The sequence below is a fragment of the Ambystoma mexicanum genome, chromosome 1p, assembly GCF_040938575.1.
Source record: "Ambystoma mexicanum isolate Mex_15411 chromosome 1p, UKY_AmexF1_1, whole genome shotgun sequence".
NCBI classification, from domain to species: Eukaryota; Metazoa; Chordata; class Amphibia; order Caudata; family Ambystomatidae; genus Ambystoma; species Ambystoma mexicanum.
Window position 1 is genome coordinate 782425684 of NC_090921.1, and position 20983 is coordinate 782446666.

Consider the following 20983-nt stretch of genomic DNA (forward strand, 5'->3'; position numbering starts at 1 on the left):
TCAGACGGAGGATGACACAGATGATGGGTCAGGCAACAGCAAATCTCAAGGCCAGCCAGGAATTGAACAAATACTGGCATGACCTTAAAGCATCGCAAGTGGATTGGACTCCGGGACAGGAAATCCTTGTGATGGAGCCTACCAAGCCTAGAGCTTTGGCAGACAAGTGGACTGGACCCTTCAGGATCATCTCCAAGATGGGCGACGTCAATTATCTGGTTGACATGGGAGCCTCTGGGGTAGCCCCTCAGGTATTCCATGTCAACAGGCTCAAGCCTTTCCACCGGCGAGCAGAAGTCTCATGTCTCTTGCTAGCTTCAGGGCAAGAAGAGGATGAGAGTGAGCCCCTTCCTGATTTGCTGCATAGCAACCCTCAGGATGGCTCAGTGGAGGGAGTACATCTCTCTCCGGATTTGACAACAGAGCAACAGAGGGCCTGCAGGGCTTTGCTCCAACAGTATGCCTCTCTGTTTTCACTGACGCCAGGCCTTACACCGTGGTGTAGGCATGAAATTGACACTGGTGACAGTGTGCCTGTTAAAAGCAGGTGCTACCGTATGTCAGATACCGTCAAGAACCACATCCAGGCTGAGGTCGCCAAGATGTTGGATCTGGGTGTTATTGAACCCTCAACCAGTCCCTGGTCCAGTCCAGTGGTCCTTGTCCCCAAGGCAAGTTCCCAGGCGGGTACCAAGGATTGGAGGTTCTGTGTGGACTACCGAGGAGTCAATGCCGTCACCAAAACTGAGGCGCACCCATTGCCCAGGGCTGATGAGCTCGTGGACACCATAGGTGCTGCCAAATTTGTGAGCACCTTTGACCTTACCTCAGGCTATTGGCAAATGACGGACCATGCCAAGGAAAAGACGGCCTTCTCAACACCTGAGGGACTCTACCAGTTTAGGGTCATGCCTTTTGGGTTGAAGAATGCCCCTGCCACCTTCCAGAGATTGGTAAACCATGAGCTCAGTGGGCTGGAAGCCTTTTGTGTGGCTTACTTAGACGACATTGCCGTCTACAGTTCCACCTGGGAAGAGCATTTGACACATCTGGATAAGGTGTTGCAGGCCTTGAAAAGGGCTAACCTCAATATCAAGGCCACCAAGTGCCAGATAGCTCAGGGGAAAGTTACCCATCTTGGTCATGAGGTAGGGGGGGGGGGGGTCAAATCCAACCTCTCTCCAGTAAAGTACAGGATGTACAGAACTGGGAGACTCCCACTACTCAAACCCAGGTGAGAGCCTTTTTGGGCCTCACTGGGTACTATCGCAATTTCATGGCAGACTATGGAACCATAGCTGCACCCCTGACAGCTCTAACTTCACCCAAACAGCCTAGGAAGGTTAATTGGACCGAAGACTGTCAGAGGGCCTTTGATGGCTTGAAAGAAAGTCTGTGTAGGGCACCTGTGTTGTGTGCGCCTGACTACAGCCGATCCTTTATCGTCCAGACGGATGCCTGCGACACCGGAATTGGAGCTGTCTTATCCCAGTTAGATGACAAAGGGAGAGAACATCCTATCATATTCATCAGTAGACAACTCAAGGGTAGAGAACTTAGGTGGGCTACTGTTGAAAAGGAGTGTTTTAGCATAGTTTGGAGCCTTAGGCGTTTTAGGCCCTACCTTACGGGGTCTACCTTCAAGGTCCAAACAGATCATAAGTCCCTGAAGTGGCTTATGCAGATGAAGGGTGAGAATCCGAAATTGCTCAGGTGGTCCATTAGCCTGCAAAGGCTAGACTTCACCATAGAGCACAGACCAGGGAAGAGTCACGATAATGCAGATGGCCTTTCCAGAAGGTATGTTGACCGTCTGGATGAGGGTGTCTATCCCGTGGGAGATTAGACACCCTCCACCTCAGTCTGGGGGGGGGGGGCGACTGTGATGCTGGAAATGCATCAGAGGGACAGGGCCTCTGAATCCTTGTCCTTTACTGCTTTTTATCGTGTGTTCTGTCGTGTTTTCTGCCCAGGAGTCCATGTGGGACTCCTGGCAGTGCAGCTCTCTCTTATGGCACCCATGGGTAGGGGTACAACCCTGTGCCCCAAGTGTATGTTTTTGGGCACCTGTGGGTGGCCCACAGAGCAGGGTATGGGCTGGTGGCAGCTCCATGCTGAATTTGACAGGTGCTCTGGGTGTCCTCCATTTTGGGATACCCAGGCCCTGCCATTGGGATCAGTTGATTCCTGATAAGAAACAAGATGGCCCCTGTGGCCTCTTGCTTTCTATTGCCTGTTACCTTGTTTTCCCAAAGTCCTGGGAAGCCCTGACTCTGTCCCTTCCCCCTGACTGGCTGTTGGGTGGAAGTTCCATATATGGTGTTGTTGTGAAGGCCCAGCTAGACTGACTGGATCCTTCCCAGTGACTGTATGTTGTGGGTACCTCCTGTGGGTGGGACCTGGGTGAATGGAGTGTGTGACCAATATACACTCCTTGTTGTGGTTGTCTGGCATGAGAGACAAAGACTGAGACAGCCCTGCCCGAAACTGCCCTGAATGCAGTGTGTAGTGTTGAATGGCTGGGTACTTGTCCCAATCCACATTCCTTGTTGTGAGTGTCTGAAAGGGAGGAGTGTGGCCTGAATGCACTGTGTGCCTGATTGGCTGACTGACTGTATGAATGCCCTTCTGTATGATTGGCTGCTGAGTGCGTGCCAGCAGTGTGGATGAGAGACAGCATAGTATATCTGGGGACCTCTCACCACTGGTAATTGTTCAGAAGAGTTCAGAAGCTGAGTCTCCACTCTAAGAGTAACTGGAACTGCTGATCCTCGACGCCCAGCTGGAAGAAGAAGACTTGCTGTTGCACTTGCTTCGACCGATCTGAAAGCTGCCGAATTCGTCGAGGACTGACCCGAGAGAGGACCCGGTAAGGCGCCCTCTTCCCGTGCTCCGAGGGATCATCGAGCACCGCTACATCTTCGCCGAAGCGCCCTGGAAGTCAGACCCTCGAAAGGCTGCCGACCCGAGACGGGACCGCCAAGGAGATCGAAGTGAAGCACCCGGACATCGCCGCCGTCGAAGTCCATTGCCGTCGACCAGGGTTCGCAGGTCTGTGTAACCGCTGGAGGCCCGTCAAAGTAGTGTTGCCCAGCCGTGGGAACCACTTGACGCCGTGCCGCCGACGACCGGAGCCGCCGCTCCTTGCCTAAGAACATTTGAATCGAAGGACTCCCTCGTCCGCACCGTCGACCGCTTTATCCTGCCGGAGAAAGTCGAGGACAAGCAACGCGCCGACGAGAAACCTGCCGGTGGGTTTCCCGCCACCCGAAGACCAGAAAGACTCGAGCGACTCAACGCCCTTGCTGGGCCCCCGTCTTCACAATCTTTGCAGTCCAGAACAATTGTCATCGAGGTGCCCCGCACGCCTCTGCCTTGCAGGACGCCAACGCTCAGTCGTCGACGAGCACCGCTTGGATCGAAGCTGCCGCCTCATCGACGCCGTTCTACCCTGTTTGTTGTCGGACGTTCGACGCCCCGTGTCTCCCGCTTGAAAGCTAAGGCATTCAAGAAGGGCCGTCGATTCCCTGCCGCCGAACGCTGAGTTCCTCAACGCTTCTCGACGCCTCTCGACGATCCGTGACTCCCGCTTGAAAGGGGGGGGGGGGGTCGCTCAAGAAGGATCTGTCGACGCCTCTTCGAAGAACTCGACTCCACCAGGTACATTGGGGGGGGTAAAAACATTATAGGAGGGACTAAGACTTGCAGAACAATATATGGACTGGGCTTGTGCTATATCTTTATTTTACAGGCTGCCCAGGGGGGGGGGGAGGGAAATCGCCACACAGAACTGCGTCTAGTGGTAGGGGCCAGTATTCTGCCTATTGCTCAACCATCTTATTTTCTCTCCTCTCTCTATTGCTGGTTTCACTATATTGATCTGTGTGACATTGTTACAGTATTGTTGATGCACTTTAATGAGATCTAATACAAAAGGTGGTACCACTTTAGAATTGTATATATTTGCCATTGTTGATTTTCCTAAGTACAAAGTGAGTTATTATGATAAGTGTACATAACCTTGAATATTGATTATATAAAGACTGTGTTCTAACCAATACAGTGTGTGGACATTCCTTTGTGGGGGCTTGGGGACTACACTGTACTTAAGAACCAGCCTGCATCACCTCCTGAGAAGCTAGGCCTTGATTGCTCGACCATAGCTACCGAATAGAGAATCTAGGCTGGGGTCCTCTGTGCCTCCCCTCTGCCATATAGAGAGCAGAAGTACCGACCACCCCCTACCAGTCTTTACACAGGTGTTAGCAGTAAACCCACTTGGTAGCAGTCTGTACCACCCAGATTTACCTGGTAGCTGTGGCTGAGCAGTCAGACTTCCCTTAAGAAGAGTTAGGCAGTATGCAAAGTATACACAATAGGCACTCAGACACAATAGCACAAGCAAACACTGACCAGAGCTTTGGTATCAAACTATATAATTATTTATTTAAAACCAAACTGTTTGAAACACTCAAGCACTCTTATTGTAAAACACTCTAAACACAGTTACTATTATAATCTATACAACCCTTATTCCTTATCAGACAAGTCATAGTTAACACCACTTATTTCCATACAGAGGTGAGCGCTTAACTATAGATGGCACTCCAATAAGTTTATGAAGAAGGGAGGGGAAAAGACAGAATATGGGAAGATACACCACTCTAAGATTTAGGAACACTTTTAGCAAGGCAGAAGAGCAAAGGTCACTTGTGAGCCAAAGTCCATAGGCTTGGCCCACTCTTAGAGAGAGCAGAGCACAAATGCGCCCAAGATCACAGTTACACTAGGCTTAGAAAGTCTTGCAGAGAGTTCGAAAAGAGTTTAGAGAGGCTCAGAAAAGTTTAGCCAGGGTGTCCCAGGCTAACACAGGTTCGAAAGCCGGGGGCTAAATCTACCCCGTACAGTCGGTGGCAAGGGAAGCCAGGCGGTACACGGTACCTTAAGTGGGAAGGATCCTCCAGCGGTGGCAGTTGTTCCTGGCAGCGGGTGCAAGTGTCATCGTCGTCCAGGGGAAGAGAAGATCTCGACTTTGAGGAAAGATGAAGGTCGTTGCACTGCCAGGGAAGAAACCAGCCGCAGAGTTTTCCGGTTAAAGGTATTACCCTTTATTTCGCGGTCGGGGTAAAACGTGGTATTCCGGTTGCCGGGGTGCTTGGCACAGGCAAGGCGGCCACGAGATGCGTCGGGAAGGCAAAAAGACGGTGAAACTGGTTATCCCCACCAGTCAAAGGAAGAAGACTCTTCGGCGGGAGATCTCCTCTGTCGTTGGGAAAAGTGGTGAGACGGTCCAGCAGGGCTTCACCTGTGGTGGTGTCGTGGCAGGTCGGCTCAGCTTCTCCCTCGTCTGATTCTTAGGTCCTGTGGCGACTTCTGAAGTTCCAGTCCCCAAAGCCCTGCTTTTATGCAGAGAACCCCCATTCACTCAGCCTAGCTGTCACTCAAATACGCTAAGTAGTGAGCCGGCCGGCTCACCACTTGGGCCAGTCAGGACGGAGTGCGACTTGAGTTGCCTAGGCAACTCAGTCCAGGGTGCCTAAATCCCCCTCCACCCCTCCTAAGTACCCCAGACAGAGTGGCACCACTTTGGAGGGCTTCTGTGGAGAAGCCCGCCAAAAAGTGGAACAAAGGGCTCGACTTGGGTTGGAGTCGCAGAAGAGAACACAAACGCCATTTTAGAACCGAGTTTTGGCAAAAAATACCAACCGTAGAATTAATAATAATTAAATAAACTGGTGGTATGTTCGAGGCTATCGTAAATTAAATAAAGATAGCCTCGAACAATGGGAAAATCCCATAGAGAAATATTCGCGGTTGAATATAAAAAGTAGTATCCACTGCCACCAGCCAAAACTCGATCAGGGGGGACGGAGACGTGCCCCCTCGATTAACAGACCCCGGGGCAATCGAATTGCCCCAGCCAGTACGTCCACAATATGATGATTTGTACTGGTTCTGTTCAGAATTCAAGACTAGTAAAGTCAATGGTGACTTTACATGCCCTGGGAGACAGTAGTCAGTCCCAGGGTATGGAGTCTATACTGGGGGGTCACTATGACACCCCTGTGTTACTGCACTGAGGGTGCTGTGTAACACACATCACAAAAACACATGAGCCCTATGGAGTAAAATACCCCATAGCCCATTAAACACATCTAGAGTCAAAGAAACACACTCCAATCATGCCCAAGAGTGAGGGTAAAAGAGTCTCACTCTTGGCAGGAGAAAAAAATAACCCCAAAAATCCAGCAAAGCTGCTGGGGGACTCACTAGGTTAGGAAATTCAGCCTAAACAGAGAATTCTCCCTAACACCCAGTCCGACCCCGAACAAAAGTAATGCAGAGTGGTAGAAGGATTACACACAGAATGATAAGGAAAATCACCATAGACCCAGAAATTGAAGAGGTCAACACCTTTGATTTCCTAGTGATTACAGTTAGCCACAAGATCCCCCATCCCCACAAGGAATAACAAGAATATAACGGTAGATAAGGCCTACCATTAATACTACTCACCATTAACTCACTGGCCGTTTCCAATGACCTCAGTAGACGAATAAAACAATACCTTGACTAAAGCACTGGACATTATCGCCCCACTAAAAGTGAGGAAAGGCAAATTCCGAGCCCACTTGAACTCTTGGTTTACCCCACACCTCAAATCACTGAGAGCCAAAAAAAGAAAATGCAAATTCATCTGGAGACACCTACCCACCTCCCAAAAACAAAACCAACCTCATCAATATCTCGGCCCTATACAAGAAAGAAATATGACATACCAAACAAGAAGCCTATAACAGGATTCTTCAAGCTAACTCTAGTACAAAGGAACTCTTTGTGATTTTAAAAGAACTGGAAGCACCTGTACCCGTAGCAGAAAATTGTGTGAAGGACAAACTATGGTGTACTAATATACAGAATGCCCTAACCAACAAAGATTGCTGACAAAAAAGCCAATTTAAGCAACTTAGATACCCCTGCCAGCACTCCTATAGATTACACTAAACCGGCCCAACAATTCAGTTTTGCTAGAGTCTCCATCATAGAAGTGGAAAAAATCATCCCATCCCTCAAGCCTTCAAACTGCCAAGGGAGACAAGTGCCCAGCCCAAATTATCAAAGGGGCTGCGATTGACCTTGCACCTTTTATAATCAAGCTTATCAATGCATCCTTCTCATCTGGCACCATCCCAAAAAAACTTAAAGGAATCTTGGGTCCTTCCCTTACTCAAAAAACAAACCCTTGATCCTTCTATCCCCACCAACTATAGGCCCATCACGACAGTGCCTTTTTTACTTAAAATTCTAGACCGAGCAGTCCAATCAGCTTTTGGGAATTCGATCTGGTTTCAGGTCACAACATGGCACTGAAACTACGCCGATTGATCTCAAAACCCAAATTGACGAACTGAAGGACACGGGAATCACAGCTTTGCTACTTCTCCTGGATCTTTCGGCTGCCTTGGATTTGGTAGACCATAAAGTCTTATTTAATCATCTTGACTCGGCTTCTCACTTTTCACAGGATGCCATAACATGGATCCAATCCTTCTTGAGCAATCGGACCATGAGTGTCTTCTCACCATCATCAGCAGCAGACCCTATTCCCCATCACATGTGGTGTGCTGCAGGGCTCCTGTGCCTCACCCACAATGTATAATATATTTACTAAGCCCCTATTCGATGATCTGGACCTTCTTGGTGTCACCTACACAAACTATCCAGATGACACCCAGATTGTCATACCGCTTACTGGGGACTATGATAAGGATATGGCCTTAGTAAATAAAATTTACCTCATAATCCAGGCATTGATGGCTGCCCACGGACTATGCCTGAATAATGACAAAAATGAGCTCCTCATTGTGGGAAATACATCTAGCCTCAATAAACTCGGTCACAAATATACTTCTAACATCGATGGTAACATCATCAAAGTGGCTAAAGAGGTAAAAACGTCAGGGGGCCGATTCATGGAAATATTTGCGCCGAAAAACGGGGATTTGTGCGCCATTCTGCCCGCGAATCCCTGTTTAACAAATGGGGATTTGCGGGCAGAATGGTGCACAAATCCCCGTTTTCCGGCGCAAATAATTCCATGAATCAGCCCCTAGGTTTCTACTTAGACTCTACCCTCACATTTGCTAAACAGGTCAACACTATGGCCTCAGCCTCTGCATACACATGCAAGTTGATCAGAGCCGGCAAACCTTTTCTCTCCAAGGACAGCTGTACTACACTGGCCCGTGCACTAATCCTGTCCAAATTGGATTACTGCAATTCCCTCTACTTAGGCGCCAGTAAGCATACTGTTAACAGGATCCAAATCCTCCAGAACAATGTGCTGAGAACGACACAGGGCATCACCAGGAAAGCGCAGATCTCAGAGGTTAGAAGACAAAATAAATGGCTGTCCAGCAGCAACAAAATCCTGCTAAAAACTGCTTCGCTAACCCACAAATGCTGCACCCTGCTACCTGGTGGAGAGAATTAATAGAAAAGCCTCTAACCGTCCCACTAGGACTGCAAACTCAAATTGTCTAGTTGTACCTAGGTTTACATTGACAAAAGCTGGGAGAAGTAGTTTCCCGGTCAAAGCAGCACAACTATGGAACTCCCTCCCCCTTCCTTGAGGGCTGATCAACCTTTCTGAACTTCAGACATAACACCATTAAATGGCTTAGAGATAAAGACCAATAACTCATCCTCTGACCTTCCGCCTTTATGATCAAGTCATTACCCATTTGATCCAAGTGTACATAAAGATTGTATTGCTCATTATAGGTTGAATCCTAACCTTGTAAATTTTGTAAGTATACACCTGTACCATATTTTGTTTGCATCTACCTTGCACAATATATGTATTGTATTTCTACTGTAAAGCCCTGTGCATATCCTCTGTAACCTGTAGAACTACAGGCTGAAAATATTCATGTTTCCTGCTGCTCTTCTGCGCCCAGATAGCCCTGGGTCTGGCGCGCATTACAAATAAATAAACAAGAATAGATAGACCACCACCTGGATAAAACCAAACTCGCGTTAAGAGAAAAGGGGTTCGGTCATTATTGCCTTTTCAGCCAAATATGGGAATAGAAATCTAGCCCTAGCTTTTGAGATATATATCGAGCTCAAGCAGTTGCAAGGGCAACTTACAGAGCTGAAATATGGGGCCACTGTAAAATGTAAAAATGTGTGGTTGCAGAGACCAAAATGTCCCCAACACTACTCTACACTTGGAATTGGGATGGGACCCAATTGGAGTTAGAACCAAGTGCTCCACTACTGGATTCGTATTTGGTCAAGACCCACTCTCAAAATATAGAACAGCTACCCTAGACGTTTTAACTTCCCAACGGGGTGGAAGCCTTCCTTGCTTTAAATAATTCGTCAACGGGTGGTTGAGGCATCTGGATCTGGAAAACCTTTGGCTTAATCCATCTGCAATTAATAAGAACAGCAAAGAGCAAGTGACCACTGCTTAAAAGGATTAGGTGGTAAAGAAAGATGCTAAACACGCTCATGTTGACAACAGGGCCATTGTATTTCGTGACAATTACATTGGTCTGTTAAATTATATAATGCTTACCGAGAAGCCATTAGCCCGTCTCCTCTTTCTTAAGTTAAGATTAGGTATTTTACCTCTTGCAAGCATTACAGCAACATGGAATTATTCTAACCTAGGGAAATATCTTTTCTGCAATGACGAGTTGGAGAATGTTCAGCACATCCTATTCCTATGCCCTGGATACTCTATAATTAGGCATAGTAATTTGAAAACCTGCCTCTAAACATGGCATATTTGGATAGCGCAGAGACTTTGTGCAAAAGTAATGTTTTCCCCGATGCCACATACGCAGTCCTCGATTTCCTATTTTATGCCTAAAAAGATTCCTGAGGTTACCAGGATAATAGATTTCAAAAGATAGTATTTGTGTTACTTGTGAATAATGTTATCCGATAGGCAACTGTAAATGCTTTGCTTATAAAACACAAGCATTTTATTTTCCAAATGGAGGCCGTCACCTGATATAGTTCAACTATTTTAACGTTTTTTTTAGAACTGTTGATTTTAACGTGTCCCTAATAACCGAAGGAAAAAAGTTCCACTATACCTTCAAATAGATTGGTTTTGGTTGCCGATCTGGTTTATCTCCTTGGGCCAGCTACGCATACATGAACTGTAGAATTCTAGTAGGGCCATCTCTACGCTTCAGTGATTTGAACACCTACTGTGCTACACACCGTGATGTTGTCACTTTCTCATATCACGTGAGGTAGGACACGGGGGGGGGGGGTAGGAAGAGGAGGGGCGAAGGACCGTTAGTTCAGTTCCTGTTGAGCACAGATGAATAAAGACGTGGTGTACCCCACCTCCAGTCTCCGCTCCTTCTTTGAGCGTGAATGTGCAGCGTAGCAGGCCTTTGGGGGTAAGGTGGTCCACGGGACATCACACTGGCGACGGGGCGCTTCACAAACCGTCACGCCCCACAAACATTGGCTGGTGCGGCCGCGCCTGTGACCGAAGGGCAGACGCCAGAGCAGAGACACGCGCAACGTGTCAAGAAGTGCTACGCCCCCCCACCGAAAGAGTACAGGGCACGCCACGGGCAGCAGAGACACCGGTCTCCCGCTCTTACTGCAGCGTCGGGTCAAGAAGAGCATGAACGCTCCCTGCCGAAAAACCCACCAGCTTCCGGGCTGTCGGAGAGGATTCTCCCGCCCAAAGCCACACCGGAGCTGTCGCGAGCGAAGACGCGAAAACTCTGCGCAACAAGGCTGGCAAAGAGGGAGTCCGCCCACCGGTGGCAGGCACACATCAGCGGGTGGGAGCGCAGTAGCTCCCCGCTGCAGTGATCACCAAAACAAGGGCAAATAGCCCTACCCACCTCACAGCACCATTCTATAGGGCAAAACAAGGAGAGGAAATAATTTTGCGTCTGCACACGGCGAACCCTACCATGCAGAAACATCTTTTTGCCTGCCAACAATCACAGCAGGGCATAACCTGGCCCACCCAGCAGGCGACGCACACACCATCTGGAAAGTTTGAGGCTTGAGCCCAAAAGTTGTGCCAAGGGCGAAACCGTGGACGCATTTGTAATGAGACTAAGACAAATACTCCAATGAAGAAGCACTATGCTCGCAAATAATAGTCGGATGTGAGTGCGCAGACTTCAGAAAACGACTGCTACAAAAGGCTACAAAAGCCTGGAAGAGATCCTGCGGCTGGCCCGCTCAGACACTGCACTAGCATCACAAGTAGAAGGACTTAAAGACATCAAAATCACACATGGGAAGCAAGGAAGTCTAAACAAGCTTGAAGGGACCACGAAAAGCGACAGCGTCCCCTTTTGCTACAGGTGTGGTCACGAGTACCCGCATGAAGGACAGCGCCCCGCATTGGGCCAACAGTGTTCCGCGTGTGGAGGTGAAAACCACTACAAGGCAGTCTGCCTCATATCCCGCAAAAAGATGCGTGGCGCTGGGAGAAATGGACGACCATCACTGGACAGAGATCCAAGGCAACAAAGTCCCCCCCCACACGACAAGCCACCCATACGTCTTTGTCCGCCGTAAATACCGAGAAGACCAGCCGGACAGAAGAAAAGAGCGAACCTCGGGTGACGGGAGAGACAGCAAACCCATGACATCCAGGAACAGGAGGAGACCCCGAAGATACGTTCGATATCTAGTTGAACAATCACAGTCTGACAGCGCATTAAGTGAATCCTCTGATGACAGCACCATAAGAAGTGAAAGACCCAAGGAAGAGCCGCAATAACATACCACATGCCCCCCGGCTCCAACCCGCAAGAGCACTCATTATTCCTTATGGAACAAAGACACCCATAGCTTGCAAAGATTTCTTCACAGCATCATGCAGCTACAAAGGTCACACTAAAGACACACCCATGCACGTCCTAGAAGCTGCCACCGACAGCGGATGCATTTTGAGCTACAAGGCGGCTATTGAAATGGGCCTCATACACATCCTCTATAGGTTCATGATGCACAAATACCTGGATCCCACTGCGAACATCGAACAGGTATTTCCAACTTTGTACAAAGGACTAGGAAAACTGAAAGGCCGACAAATCGAACTACACATTGACACCAACATCACTCCTGTGGCACAACATTACAGGGGAATCCCCATTAACATACAGAAGCAGGTGGAGAACTAACTAATCAAATTGCTGGAAGCCGACATCATTGAGCCAGCAGAAGGCCCCACACCATGAGTATCCCCCATAGTGCCAGTACCCAAAAGAGACTCATCCGACAACCGCATATGCGTGGACATGCGACGGCCAAATGAAGCCATCATGAGAGAACGTCACCAAGCCCCATGCATCACGGACACGGTGCACCTTCTAAACGGGGCCACCATTTTCTCGAAGCTGGACCTCACTGTTGTGTATGGCTTGGCTTTGCAGAAGGAATGTTGTGATGTCATGTGGAGTGTTTATGCCCGAGTCTTTGGAATGCATGGGTGAATGTTCTAACCTGGTCAGTTGGTGAGCCCTCTGCGTGGGGGATGGGCTGCCAGTGTTTTATTGTCCTATAAGTAACATGTTTGACTGCTATGAAGTGGTCTATGAAGCTGGAAATAAACCTAGCATGTCAACCTAAGAAGGCTGGGAGCTGCTTCATTACATTCACCAAAGGGTACCATTAACTAGAGCTCAGTCAGCGGTCCAGATACATCACAGCGTTTGTACCTGTATAGGCCCAGGTGGGTGGCAAACAACTTTGTTTCGGAGTCTCATAGGCGGCAGAAATTTTTCAATCGGAGATCCACAATGTGATCAAATGCATACCAAATTGTGTTATCTACTGTGACGATATTCTAGTATTTGGCCAGATGCAAGAACAACATGATGACACACTGATGAGGGTATGCATGGCCCTCGAGGAAGCACAACTCACTCTAAACAAAGATAAGTGAGTTCCGGAAGAGGACACTGGTTTTTCAGCCACCTCTTCTCTGCTCAAGGAATGATACCCGACCCCGAAAAAGTAAGTGCTCTCACCGAAGCACAACCACCCGGCTCCACGTCTGACCTCAGGTCTTTCTTAGGACTGCGAGCTATTGTACGCGATACATTAAAGATTTTGCATCCGTCATTTAACCCGTAAGGGCACTCACAAAACTCAACTCATGTGGTCAGAAAAATTTCAAGAAGCTTTCCAACTCATCAAAAGTCGCATAGCGGATGCCAAAAATATGGCCTACTTCGACCCCAGGAAGCAGACTGAATCGATGGTGGACGCGAGTCCAGTAGGCATCGGTGCCATGCTGACCCAACTGGACGAGAGACGGACATTCCAAACACATTTTATCATACGCAAGCAGGAGCCTGTTAGAGACAGAACAAGCATACTCGTAAGCTGAAAAGGAAGGCCTAGCCATGGTCTGGGCTTGCGAACATTTTAACTTATTCCTATACGGGAAACCTTTTACAGTCAAAGACCACCAGGCGTTACTGTTCATCTATGGTAATCCACATGCCAAGATGCCCCCCAAGAATAGTGAGGTGGGCGCTACGGATGCAGGATTATCAGTTCAACATAAATCACAGACCAGGAAAAGAGCAAAATCCTGCAGACGTTCTCTCGAGGTATCCGAGCAAGGAGAGTACGGCAAGCCAGTCTATAGCGGACCAATACATGTGGTACGTCATTCAAGGTAACACACCACAAGGCCTCGACGCAGACCAGATAGCTAGAGAGAGTCCAACGCAGATCAAGGTTTGCAGATTATCCTGAGGTGCTTGGAAACAGGTCACTGGAAACAAGCGAGGCACCTGAAGGAGGAAGTGGGAGAAGACGCAAGACAGGACATCACCTGCCTGCTGGCCATAAAAGAAGAACTCGCCAAGTCAGATGAAGGACTACTCCTAAAGGGCACCAAACTTGGGATTCCTCGCAGCCTAAGACAAAAGGTTCTTGAACTAGCTCATGAGGGACACAGAGGAATGTTATATTTGAATTTCTTTGATATAACTTCACTTTTGAGATGGTTGTTCCTGTATACTGTCTTACTATCCCAATTACTGTTTGTAAAAAACCTTCTCAAACCAGACCTTCAAACTATTGTTAGAATTTGTTTATTACTTGGTTAAGTGATTGATCTGTATTGTACAGATAGCAGATAGTGTGCAGGGGACGGGAGTTCCCGAATTAGTTTGGGAACAACCACTCTTTGTCCACAAAGAGAATGCCGAGACAGAAACTGTGGTTCCCTCATCTCGACACCCAAGTGGAGGAACTACTCAAAAACTGCCCCACCTGTACAGTCATACACCCGCATACCAGAGCCCCTGTGCATGACCGCGCTACCTGAAGGAGCATGGGAAGAAATTGCGGTGGACTACTTTGGGCCATTTGAAGCGGGGGGGGGGGAAGACATACTAGTGGCGGTCGACGAATTCTCGTGATTCCCCGACATGCAGATTGTGCCATCCACTTCGGCGCACCACGCCATTCCCGTTATGGATAGAATGTTTCACAGGGCAGGACTTCAAAACATTCTTCGAGTACATGGGATTTCACCAATACCAAATAACACCATTATGGCCCCAGGCAAATGGCACCGTAGAACGATTCATGTGCAACATCAAGGGCGCGACCCAAATCGCTCGGCTCACAGGGGAGCCTCTGTAAAAGTTGCTGTGCCAACTTACAGAAACACCTCACACAGCACCACAGGAAAAACACCATCCGTAGTGATGTTTGGAAGAAGCATAAGAACCTGACTTCCCCACCTTGCGCCAGAAGACGACAAATACAAGGGTGATCAAGAGATGAGAGAGCAAGACGCTCTCAAAAAGGCTGACATACAGAGAAAATACCAGACGGAAAGAGACCATCCAAGGAGAACGACCTGGAACCAGGGGATGTGGTCATCATGAAACAAACCCAAGGTCGTAAGAGCATGGCTGCTTTCAATGAAGAAACCCTCACCGTTGTCAAGGTAAAAGGATCCCTCAACACTGCTGAAGGTAACAGGAAGACCACAACAAGAAATTCCTCACAATTCAGATGGATGTCCGGGATAGTGACAGTTACAAATCCCATCTCGCCTGCCCCGCCCCCTGAATGGGATACACCCTACCAAGGAGACAGAGAAGACTTTGGCACCGAGATGCCGCCCTGGACGTCACCAGGACATTCTGAGCATGCAGACCGGCAGCCCCAACGAACTCAGAAAAAGCCTCACCGAAGAAATTAAGTGAAGTAGGACTTCATGTTTAGTATGGGGGTGATGTCACTTACTCATATCATGTGGGGGAGGACACGTGGCAGTGGGAAGAGGAGGGGCGAAGGACCGTTAGTTCAGTTCCTGTTGAGCACAGATGAATTAAGACGTGTTGCACCCGACCTCCAGTCTCCGCTCCTTCTTTGAGTGTGACTGTGCAGCGTAGCAGCCCTGGTCTAAAAGGATGACTTGAGACCATCCTCGGGTCATCGAACTACACTAGAAGTCATTCCCACATTATCAGACGTCATCATACTGTTAAAGTCATCAGCAAATATCTTCGAATGGTGGATGATGATTTGGGGATGAGCTTAGGATGACTTAATGAATATGCTAACAGTATCCCCATTTTAGAAAACTCTTTGTTCCTGTTGCTTTTAAGATGACCTACTGATCACTTCAAGAGATTGCACGTTTATCCCTGATGCTTTGGGGATGATTCTGGGATGACCTGCTGATTACTTGAAGAGCATTGCCATGAAACATGTTTGTTCTTGATTTGGGGATGACTTACTGATTACTTCAGAACATCAGAGTTTGTAGGATGATATGTGGACCAATACAGATTGTCATTCTGCTTTTGCTTAGTTGCACTTATGCTGAATGATCCCCACTGTGGCAAGTGTAAAGCTTGAGACTATGTTGGGCCAAAGTAGAAGCCAGAGGCCTAAACATAGCATGCATCCGTGAGAATCCTTTGCCATCCCAGGCACTCATCACCCTCACAATCCCCAATATGGCATGGATAAAGCCTCAGACTATGTTGGGCCAAAGTGGAAGAAATAGGCCTAAATATAGCATGCACCCCCTGGGTGAGAATCCTTTGCGATGCCAGTCAAAAGCAGGAATCCAGCACCCTCACAATCAAGACATTTCCATGCTGACTTGTTAGGTAAGAATTGGTGTTGTCCTACTGTGTGAGACTACACAACACTTATCTGCTTGGTATTAGGTAAACCCACCTTTTGGTATAGGTCTGAACTACACAGGTTGGCAGTGTGACTGAGCAGCCAGACCCATCTCAAGAGGGATAACTGAGCTGTACAAATAAAATCTGTAAATACAAGTAGCAAAGTAACACTTAGACTCAAGGTTTCAGTTATAAATAGTAATTTATTTAATTAACATCGTTTAAATAAACTTTTTTTATAAAGGCAATTCATGTAACAATGTAAATATACTTTTAAATTACTTTTCAGAATCAGAGCAAGTTAGTGGATAATCTTTGGATATGCTTCATACACAATTGCTACACCATGGGGTGACTTCAATCACAAGGACAGTAATGGCATTTATATATCACACTTGCAGATTCTGAGGTTGCAGAAAGGAAAGGTTTAAGGAAGGAAAAAGGTTAAAAAGGGTTCTCAGTATAGGTGAGGACAAATAAATCTTCCAATGAAATCTAGACAAGCCTTTCCCAGCAGTAACAGTCTAAAACAAGTTACCACCTATGAGGGACAAACCATATCAAAGTCAGTGGGCTAGAAGAGTCTGCAAGGACCCAGGACAGCCAAAGTCAATTTGAAACAGTCTATGGAGCTGAGGCACTTCTTAGAATCAAATGTCTTGCACAAAGTTAGAGAGTTTGTTAGAAAATCAATTGTAGGGTCGCAAGCTGTGAAAACAGAGTTGGAATAAACTTTAAAAGTAAGTCACTGCAATTCCCAACTGAGAAAAGCAAGGCTACAAGACAGTGAGGGAAGTACCCAAAGTCTAAACAGTACCTCAGGTTTGAAGAAGAGTGGTCCAGCTGGCTTATGTCCTGCTACAGCGTTGCAGACCCCGTATTCCTGAGCTTTAGTCGTGGGGACAAGAGGGAGGACATCTGTAGGGCTCCTGCGGTGGTACTTCAGAGGTTGTTGGCGGCTACAGGCTCTTTTCGGTTCAGCGGCACTTTGCAGGTTTCAGCGCTTAGTAAACCGCACTGTTGCGGATCTCTGGTACCGGTTGGGCTTCCTTCACTCCTTGGGTCTGGTGAGGGGACTCTAGCTCTGGTCGTCCTACTTCTGGAGGGTTCTTAGGAGACTCCTGGAGCTTCTAGCCAGATTTCAGACGTTTCACTAGACTACGGATTACTCGACCCCTGGCACTTGGTTCTTGCAGCAATAAAGAAGTACAGCCAGACAGGGAAGATGGTCCAGTGGAGTTCGTCTCTGGGTTAGTTGGTCCCACTAACCCAAGGGGAGAAGTCCATTCCGGAGCTTCTCTGTCTGAAAAGGGAGTTTCAGCAAAGCAGCAGGGCTTCACCGAGCAATTCAAAGGTCCAGGAGGATGCAGCAAGCTTCGTTTGCGGTTTCTTCGTCAGTTGTTTCTCCCAGTGGTCGACTCTGCCTCTAGTCCCAAAACCCTCGACGTTTAAGCAGGTTTCTCCCATTCATGCATAGCCTAGGCTGTCAATCACACATCAGGGGCGCTGTCCTCAATTGACAGCCAGCCAGTCATTCAGGACTGGTTGCATTTAGGCATTCCTAGAGACAAAGGACAGGAGAGTTTCAGGACCCTCCCTCACATCCTGTCCTTCCAGACACAATGGAGCCAGAGGTGGGACTCGGGGCTGAAGTGCGCCAACGGCAAGACAAAGGGCTTCAATCTGTTTGACGCACAGAGTAAAACCCAAGAAAGACCTCACAAACAGAAAATGGCAAAAAAAAGAAGACGGGACGTTTTTGATAAAATGGTCACCCCTGGGTGCTATACTGCAGCTGAGGGTTCAGCCCCTGGTAGAAAAACACAATGGTAGTAAAAATTATACCACTGCCATTAGTCATTTAAAAGTAGGGAGGGCAACATACAAATGTTACATGAGAATGTGAGAATGTAGGAATGTAGGATAAGGGGCTACTAGGTAACCTCCCAGCACTCCACATAAAATGGTGTGTGTTGGACCCACAAAGAGAAAAGGCAAGTAAAGTCATTTTCACTTTACTATTCTTGGGAACAGTAGTTCACACAAGAAAGGGTATTTTAAACCTTATGAGAAATCTAAAGGATTTCTCAGTGACACTGCACTGAAGTTGATGTGTGTCACCATACAAAAAGTAGATGCATATGGAGTTTGTCAGGCTCTCAAAACAGTCAAAACACATAATCCAAAGGTCAAAACACATGGTGCAGTGGGAAAAGTGTCTCACTCACTCCAGGGTTAAAATTAAAAAAAGTCCTACAGTCCAGCAAAAGAGCTGGGGGTCTCTAAGGTTCAAGGGAATTAGAGAAATGAGAATTCTCCCTAACATGACTGCACCAATATATGCCAGTATTCACATGCACTCCTTCACACAATATTCATGTTTGCTTTGCACAAAATCCAATAATCAACAACCATAACGAAAAGTACCTCCAGGATAAAAAAAATCTAAAGAAAAGGATCCAAAAAAGAAAGAAGAAATAAACAAACGGAACCACAAAATCTATTCAACTACCCACAACCTACCAAATACAAGCAACAACAAACCACAAACAGCAAAGACTAAACCCAAAAGACCATGAAAAACACCAATCGAAAGAGGACGCTCACTAAGTAACACAACCCTTGCATCATGCCTCGCCACAAGAAAGACAAAGAAGCCAGAAAAGACAATAAAAATAATAAGAAATCCCAAACCACTCGGCAAGGCACGGACCAGCATGATCCCACAACCCCAAAAAAACGCGACAAACATCTGAGATGGCCCAAGGAGACATACAAATAAAAGAGCAAAGACAGACTACAATGCTCGCTACCTGTCGACAAATGACAACGTGGTAAACAAAAACAGCACAGCAACAATGAACCGACAGCCAACAAGCTTCACAAATACAGACCCAACAAGGACACCAAACAGATGACAACTAATAAACCATCCCAACCCGGTCTCCACCATGGACAATACCCCAACCAGAACAAGGAACAAATTGGAATCCATCACACTCAGTCTACACCCCCTATATCACCAAGACTGGAACAAAAGAGGGGTAGCGACCCTATTTACCAACCGGAAACGAACCAACCCCGCCATAAACCTTATCCGTCTACTTGACAAAGAGACGGACCAACAAAGAACCACCCCACCCAAAAAAAAAAACAACCAACACCACACTGGTCAGAACAAGCAATAATAACAACAACACAAAAGGGAAATCCAGCAAACTACACTGCAGCCTCCTCAACATTAGATCCATGGCAAAACACTCAACAGAAACCAATGACCTCCTAAGCGAAGGAGGCACAGACATGCTCTTCCTTACAGAAACCTGGCTATCAGACAACTATAAAGCCATCGCGAAAGAAGCAATACCCGACAATTATAAATTTATGCACGCCAACAGAGAAAACCGAAGAGGAGGTGGAATCGCAATTATACACAAAAAACACACCTGAGCATCTGGAATCATCACAACCAACGCGGAAGACTATGAATCCCTCCTAATCAAGATAGAACTCAACAACCAATCCAACATAGTATTCCTACTGATCTACAGACCATCTTCTTACAACCCCAACTTTGCAACAAAACTAGCGGACAAGGCCGCCATGCTATCAACCTACCACGTCAACCTAGGTGAAAGAGATCCCACCGATACAAACATAGATACAACAGAAGACACACTTAACAATTGGATCACCAACACCATTGACCAATTAGCACCAGCTAAAACATTCAAAGCAACACCACCAAAAAAACTGGCAGCAAAATGGTTCACAGAAGAACTGAAAAAAACCCACCAAAAAAACAACCACAAAATGGAGAGAACAATACACCAGACAAGACTAAATAAAATACCAAAGACATCTCAAACTGTACAAAGCAACAGTCCTCAAGGCAAAACTTTTTTTTTTTTTTAAACTACTACGCCACAAGAATCGGCAAACAATTCATAGAAAGAACTCCATCAACCCTACACTAACACTTTGTGAAAGTCACTTACACCAGAGCAGGGTCTGTGTAGCAGTTGCACAGCAGTTACTGCCTCTGCAGGGATTAGCCTGCACAGGTATTATATATGTAGTCACTTACAACAGAGAAGGCTCTGTGTAGCAGCTGCACAGCAGTTACTGCCTCTGCGAGCATTATCCGGCACAGGTATTATATATATGTCACTTACACCAGAGCAGGGTCTGTGTAGCTACTAAGCTGCTACCTGCTGTGTAACTGCGGTGCAGCTACTAAGCTGCACAGAAGTTACTGCGTCTGCGAGATTTAGTCTGTGCAGGTACTATTATATATCTGTACAGGGTCTGTATAGTAGCTGCACAGCAATTACTGCCTCTGCAGGCATTGCAGAGCCTGAACCGTACCGTAAATGAGCTTCGGAGCAGCTACTGTGTCTATGCCAACAACAGGCTGCCCCGTGTAATTTCAAAACCAGATGTTTAGAAAATCACGTACTTACAATATTTAATTTCAACAAGTGATAAGTGCAACACAAGGAATTACAGCTTCAACGTGCATTCCTAGAGGTTGCAAAACGGATTCTCTTTAACAATATAACAACAAAGGGATAAGAACGTCTAAGTTGATGGATGCTAAAAGAAATGCATATAAAATTCACTATAAGAGCTGGATCGCATGCACTCACCTGATGCTGCCTGAAAACAAGAAATGAGCGTTTCGTAAAGGGCAGTTTTCTAGTTTCCATTCGAGAAACGGACAATACCAACAATCCGTCCCCACTTCATCACGTGGGCTGCTCTGCGTCCACTTCATTACTCACGTGGGTTTAAACGTCCACTTCATTACG

General features: G+C 47.1%; 1 protein-coding gene across 1 annotated transcript in view; it reads right to left on the reverse strand.

Annotated features, from left to right (window-relative positions):
- Positions 1-20956, reverse strand: part of RPP21 (ribonuclease P/MRP subunit p21) — a 45644-nt gene extending 24688 nt beyond the window's left edge. Inside the window, exon 1 of the mRNA XM_069651506.1 lies at positions 20822-20956. The gene's annotated coding sequence lies outside the window, so the exon portion shown is untranslated. The remainder of the gene's footprint in view (positions 1-20821) is intronic.
- Positions 20957-20983: the final 27 nt, after the last annotated feature.